Source organism: Pan paniscus, chromosome 9 (assembly GCF_029289425.2).
Source record: "Pan paniscus chromosome 9, NHGRI_mPanPan1-v2.0_pri, whole genome shotgun sequence".
NCBI lineage: Eukaryota > Metazoa > Chordata > Mammalia > Primates > Hominidae > Pan > Pan paniscus.
In genome coordinates, this window is record NC_073258.2 from 4,437,545 (window position 1) to 4,444,562 (window position 7,018).

The window sequence follows — 7,018 nt, forward strand, 5'->3', positions numbered from 1 at the left end:
TCCCGGAACTCGGAGCCCAGCACATAGGGGCACCCAGCGATGGGCCGAGAGCGTTCATGAGCCCCGAGTGGGGCCAGCCCTGCCTGAAAAGGCCATCATCACGGAGACAGGAGCAGGGCTGGCAGAGAGATGAGGACAAGGGCTTGGAGGTGGGAGGTGGGTGCTGCCGCCGGGACCAGTGAGGGCCAGCGAGGACCACTCTCTCTGCACGTGTCCTCCGGCCCTGTGCATGGAGCCCGGCCCACCCACTGGGAGCGGAAGTGATTGCATTGTTCTCAGATCTGGTCCGTAAACAGTCTCCAGAAGGATCCTCTACGTTCTCCTCCCTCTACCCCCAGCAGCTTCAGGAGTGCAGAGCCACAAGGCTGCAGGAGCCTGGGTCCCCAGTCGCCTGGAGGAGACCCTGCCCACACCATACTCAGACCACCCTCCCAGAATGGTGACTGTGCAGAGATGCACGCATGTCGGCTGCACCCCGCCATCTTGGGGTGAGTACAGTGAGGGAGGACCACACGGGGGGCAGGAGGGAAGGGGGACACCTCTCCACACAGGAGCGCCTGCCCTGTCCTGACACACGTGCTGCCCTGGGGACAAATCATTTCCTCGCTCCCAATCCTAGTGTCTCTGTCCATAAATAGGGGTGGGGGCAGAGCCACACTTTAGTGCTTTCCAATGCTGCGTGCTGCAGGCAGACACAGTGTGCACTCAGATTAAACTCAGGGAGACTTCCCTCCATGGAGATGGGGTGTGGCAGGTGCAGGCTGGTAGAGGGAGGGTGGCTGTGGGAAGAAGGTCCCGGCCTGTGTGGCCCTGTTGGTCTGGCAGAGGGAGGGCGGCTGTGGGGAGGACCCTGAGGGTGGAAGGTCCCAGACTTTGTGGCCCTGCTGGTCTGGGGAGGAGCTCGTTCACAGGCAGAGGCTGCGTCCCCACCTTGGACCGTGGACCTTGACCCGGACTGGCCGGCAGGACCCTCCCCTTGAGGGGATGTGAGAGGGGGTGAAGGAAGGGGTTGAGGTGGCCCTGGGGAGGGGGCTTATGGTGTGTGGAGCCAACAGTCTCCATCTTGACGAACGTGCAGGCCCTGTCCTTTCCCTCACCCCTCAGGGTACATATTTCCAGAAAGAAATCACTTCCAATTCCAAGGGCTCCATGGAGGCGGATTTTTCCATCTGGGCTTTTCTGATGAGTTTTCTTGGAGGAAACTTCTGCGTTAACTCACTTCCCTCCTCTGTGCCTCATGCGGGGACAATTGGGGGAGGCAGGGAGACCTGAAGCCCGGAGCCGGCCGCCGGGAACCCGTTTGTCCGTGCGCGCTCGGAAACCCAGAGGCAGCTCCCCAGTTCCTGTCTCTTCCCCGGGCGGGTCCCCACCTGGCCTGTGGCGTGACTGTGAGTCAGGGGTCTGGATCCTCCGAGGCCCGCAGGATCCGGGTGGATGGGCCACGTCTCTGCACGTGCAGCCTCTCCTGGGTCCCCTCTCACATCCGGCTCTGGCTGGGCCATTTCCCACGCCGTGGCTTCCAACTGCTCAGCCCGACTGCATCTGCACCGTTGCTGGCCGAGGGGAGGCCGCCTCTGCCTTCCCAGCCAGGACCCTGGGCCCCCTGTGCGTTTCTGGACCTCACTCTTGGCGGCCACCCGCGCCCTCACCCACATTCTCCCTCCGAGTCCTCGTGGCCTGGTACACTTGGGCTCTGGGCTGCTGTTTCCAGGACCCGTGGGACAGGTGGCCTGGCTGCCCAGAGCCACGCTCCCCGGGCCCTTCTCCCCTCCTGCCCTTCTTCCCAGCAACCTGCAGATGATTGGTGTTCCCTTCGCCTGTGCCTGCCTGGCCTTCTCCTGGCCCCACGGCCAGGCTTCTGGGAGCATGGACTGCTAAGGGCAGCACTGTGTCTCTGCCCAGGCACGGAAGTCCTGACCCCACAACCTCAGAATGGGCCTGTCTAGAGGTGGATCTTTAAGGAGGTACCAAGTTAAGATGGAATCATTAGGATGACCCTGAGCCCATCCAACTGGTGTTTCTATAAGCGGAGATCAGAGCACAGACGCTGACAGGGCAACAGCCACGTGAGGACACAGGGAGATGGCGGGGTCTGCAAGCCCAGGAAAGAGGCCTCAGGAGGAACCCGCCCCGCGGCACCTTGACCTCGGACTCTCTCTCTCACGCTGTGGTACTTTCTGACAGCAGTCCAAGAAGACTGAACTCGTCACCTCCCGCTCCGTTTCCCACCACCTCTGGCCTGCCTGGCCTGTTTCCTCCAGCCTCCCACCCCTCCTTGTCAGCCAGTTGAAAATGCCCCTTTTCCCAGGACTGGTCTTTCCATGGGCAGCCCTGACCTCCAAAGGGAGTCCCACTGTGCCTCGCTTTGGGGGTAATCAAGATTGCCCCTCAGCCTCTCAGGCCCCTCCCTGCTCTTGGGTGCTGGATGCCCTGGGGACCCTTCACCAAGTCGCCCTGCTGTGGCTCTAGCTGGGCATGAACAGGTGCTGTCTCCAGAGCCCGAGGTCCTCAGAGGGGCCAGGCCCTCTGTCGTGGGAACAAGGACCCTAAGGCCCGGGAGGGGAGTGGCACACGGAGAACAGGCTGGGGACGTGGGCGTGAGCAGCTGGGCATGAGCCCTGCCCGCTTTGTCCCCTGGGGAGCCTGGCCTGGGAAGCATTAGCTTGGCCAGAGTCTCCCTGATGGGATTGGAAGCCCAGCCCTGCCTGGGAAGGCGCCTGTGGGCTGATGGGGATGGGGTGGCCGGGGCCCTGGGCTTCCAGGATGCGTGAAGCTCCTGCCCACACAGGGAGTCAGGTTCCTGTCCTGTGCACCTGGATGCTCCGGGAAGGACTGCCTTGGGGTCTGGCCACGAACTCCACTGGCTCCAGCTGTGCAGCCCCGCCGAAGGTGCTGCAGCACCCGCCCTGCCCAACACAGGCGCGGCACTGGGGTCCGGCGTGGGCAGGGGATCTGGCATGGACCCATCCTCTTGAGGGCCTCTGGCGTGGTGGGTGGCAGGCTGGGGAGAGGGCTGCTGCCCTCCTTCTGGGCCTCCCAGCCCTGCAAGGGTGGCCTGGAAGGCGGGCAGTGCACCCTGGCCTGAGGGCCCGTGGGAGCCAGTCCTCTTTAGAAGGGCCCCCTCCATCCCTACCCATCAGCATTCATGGCCCTAGTACCAGGGAAGGAGGCCCAGGCCATGGGACCCCTGGACCAACCAACCCAGCCAGTTCTGGAGCTACCCGGGGCACCCGAAGAGTACATCCCTCTGTTCCCAGGAGCCCCACTTTAGGGCCGTTTCCTGGGCTGACTCCCTGGCCTGCAAGCCCCCAGGTTGCTTACTAAGCCCAAACCCCCACCCATGCCACTGACCGCCCCTGCTCTCTGTTATCCAAAGCCCTCAGCTCCCTGTGCCCTCTGGGACACGGGGCCTCCTCCCTACAAGGAAAGCTGGGTCCCAAGCGCGACCCTGGCCTCTCCATCCTGCCCCCCTGGCCACCCACCCCCTCGCCCTGTTTCTCTGTCCTGCAGGACTTCCTCTGGCTTTATTGTTTTAAGTTGGTGGTTGGGCCAACAGCCAGCTTCAATTACACTCCTCGCCGCCTCCTCCTCCTCCTCCTCCTCCTTTGGCCCCTCCTCCACCTCTTCCAGCCCGTTTCTGCCCTAGGCCCAGGGGTGGGCCTTGGGCTACAGCTGACTGTGGTACCCAGGCAAAACAGCCCAGGAAAATGATAACAGAAAATAATAAAAATTATTTTTCTCTCTCTCTGTCTCCTTCTCCTCCCCCACCTTCCCCTCCCATCATAAAACAAGGAATTTATTTTTCGCGTGGCGCTCTGGGTCGCAGGCAACCACTCCGGTTTTCCCGCTGCGCTGAGCAGGCTGGCGGAGTTCTTGGGTTGATTTTGGGGATGGGAGGTGGGGAGTTGGGGGGGGCAGGGAGCGTGTTTGTTTTCCATTGCTTTTGCAAAAAAAGGGGAGGGGAGAGAGGTCCTGTGCGGAGGCTGAAGCCACACTGGGGCCCTCTCACTCTCGCTGTCTGCAGAGAGCCAGGAAGAAGGATCAGAGGCGAGAGAGGGGCCGGGGATGGGGCCAGGGACAGAGCCGCTCCCCCTTCGGTTCCCTTTTCCCTTTTGGGTCTGAGGTTAAACAGAGGGCAGCTGGGGCCCGCGACCTCTGCCCTCTGACATCTTTGAACTCAAAAGTCTTTGATGTTTTAACATGCCTCCCCAAACCACAGCCAGGGCACCCTCTCCCAGAGCGTCAGCGACTGCCGAGGGGTGGGTCTGGGCAATGCCCCTCCCGCAGGGCTGGGATCTCCAGGCTCAGGCGGGAGTGAGGCCCCCTAGAACTGCCCTTCGTCCAGCGAGGGGCCATCTCCCTCAGCCGGCCTGCAGCAGAAGCCCGGTCTTCCCCCTCTTCCCTCCCTGCTGTCCGCTGTCCCTGAGGCCCACACCTTGGTCCCCGAGCCCTGTCTGTAAGCCCCGCCCGTGCAGCCTTCTGGGGGCTGCCTCCTCTCTGGATCTTCAGGTGCGGAGAGGCCTGAGCCGGGAGGGCACACCTGCCTTTCTCTCCTGCCACTCCGCAGGAGCCACTTCTGCCCATCCCAGAACCAGCCCTCAGGGCAGGCTTGGTGCCACCGCTGTGCTGGGTGTGCACGATGCCCGTGGGCCGCCGGCTCCCCTCTGTGCTAATGCCACCCTCCAAAGCCATGGCTTCCTCTCGAGCCTTGGGTGTCCAGCAGCCTGACCAGACAGAGGCCTCCTCAGCCCCGCACCGGAGGAGGATGGAGGGGCCGGGCCGGCTCCTCTTGGTTGCCCGTGCTGGCCGACCCTCCGCTCCCACTGTAGGATGCGGGGGCAGCTCCTGCTCAGCTGTCCACAGGCTCTGGCGGGGGTGGGGGTCTCTCAAGGGGCCTGGGCGATGATGGAGACCCATCTCCCTCTGCTTCTGTGTCTCTGCCTTGGCCCTGGACCTTGCAGGGACCCCCATCTGCTCACTCAACCTCATCCCAGAAGCAGAGCCGGGCCAGTGCCCACTGGGGACACCCACAGTTACACAGAGTGTGTGGACCTCCAGGGCAGGTCCCCATGAGATGGGCACTCTGTTTCCATGCCGAGTGGGAGGAGGGGTCCTGGAGAAGTCAGGGGCCAAACCTGTGCCCAGACCCTCATCCCCTACTCCACCCACCCTGTACCCCCTCTTTCTCTCCACACTCTCCTTTTCTCTTCTGTTCTCCCCGTGCTCTCAACCCTGCCCCCTGCCCTGCAGCCTCTTCCTGTCCACTCTGGTCAGGGTATCTCTGGGGGTCCTCCGGGCTTCCCCAGCCTCCCCTGCATGCGTGCTGGTGTGGGGTAGGTTCCAGGTCCCAGCACGGCCCCGCCATGGCCAGAGGGCCCCAGGTAGGAGACGCCCGGGACGCCCTGAGCCAGGAGACAGGGCCAGGCTGTGGACCGGGTGGTGGGGCCCTGGTGGGTGGGCAGGGGGCTGGGGAGAGACTCAGGGACGCCAGCATGGCCCCTGCACCTGGCCCCTCCCCACCCAATACTCCAGCCTTGGCCGGGTTTCTGAGGGGCATTGTTATTAATATTATTATTGCAGCCGCTGCAAAAACACAGCTCTAAGCCCCTCGAGTGATTTATTTAGCGCACGATCTAATTGATCAGGGCCAACTCTCCACGTGGTCGGGGAGGCAGCGCCTCGGCCTCCAGGAATCTTTGGTCTAGGGGGTCAGCTGCCTGCTGGGTGCCTCTGGGCAGACACTAAAGACTCGGCCGCACCCACCCCCACCTGAGGCTCCCTTGTGAGGCAGCACCCACCCAAAGGGAGGCCCCGGTCTGTGGGGAGAGGCAGCCCCTAGCGAGACCGACCAGAGGCCGGGACAGCCACTGCACCTCTGAAGCTGGGCCTGCCGCCCCCGTGGCCCAAGGGCTGGTGCTGTGAGTCTGGCTGGTGCTGTGAGTCTGGCTGGTGCTGTGAGTCTGGCTGGGGAGGGAAGATGCAGGGCCCTGGGCCCGGGGTGCCTGGACTCCTACTCCCAGGCCCACGCTCTGTGTGTGAGGAGTCAGGACTCGGGATCTGTAAAGGCCCTGGAGGGACAGCCCTGGAGGGACGGCCCTGGAGGGACAGCCCTGGAGACCTGGTGACCTCTGTGCTGCCTGGGGTTTGGGGAGCATGGCCCACACCAGCAGCCCCCGCCACGTGACCCTCGATTCAGCCCTTCTGCATGCTGTGCATTCAGTGATCTGGGCATCTTTGGACAGTGCCATGGCGGATGATTAGGCCTGGGCACCCTGTTCCACCCAGTGCCTGTTTGCTGCTCCTGGGAGGGCAGTCCTCTCTCCTTGCCTCTTGGGTTACAAGGCAGTCTCCACTGAGAGCCGCCTCCCTTCCCTGCCCATACCCCCGTGGGGTCTGGGGGTGTCTCCTGCCCTCTTCTCCTGGACCAGGTGAAGGGCTGAGGGGGAAGGGGAGCCAGGCGGGGGCATGGGCGTGGTAGGTGGTGCCCTGGCTGCCGTGGGCTGGTGCATCCCCGGGCTCTCGCAGGGACCCCCCGCCCTCCAGCAGTGTTAGAGACATTCCTTTGCTCCCTCAGTGTGCTGGGGCACCTGCTTTGAGATAGCGCTAATTCGCAGGGGGCACTGAGCACAGACCCCCAGAAGCACGCTGGCTTGGCCTCCCCAGGCAACCGAAGTCCATACCAGGGGCCACAGCTGCCCCTGGGGTATCTAGACCTCAGCCAGCTGCCTGGGTGAAGCCCCTGCCTCCTGTGCTTCAGGAGAGGTTGCCCAGGAACCCCCAACCTCCAGTCCCCTCACAGCTACCGGAATCCAAAGAAGCAAGAGAGTCCAGATAGGAGAGAAGTTTGGACTCCATTCTGGGGAGCCGGGGCGGGGGAGCTCTGTGAAGGAGCCGCAGGGTGAGCCAAGGCCAGGGTCCTCACCAGGGTGTCTGGGCCAGGGCTGCCCTCCCATTCCAAGCTCCGAGGGTGGAGGGTGAACCCCTGGCAGTTTTGCTGCCCCTGGCCCCAGACCTGCCT

The 7,018-nt window shown here is 63.5% G+C and overlaps 1 long non-coding RNA gene across 1 annotated transcript; it reads left to right on the plus strand.

Annotated features, from left to right (window-relative positions):
* Positions 1–341: 341 nt before the first annotated feature.
* Positions 342–3,743, plus strand: LOC134731180 (uncharacterized). The gene is made up of 2 exons (XR_010113308.1): positions 342–488; positions 1,105–3,743. It is a non-coding gene; the product is annotated as an uncharacterized LOC134731180 (long non-coding RNA).
* The last annotated feature ends 3,275 nt before the right edge of the window (positions 3,744–7,018 follow it).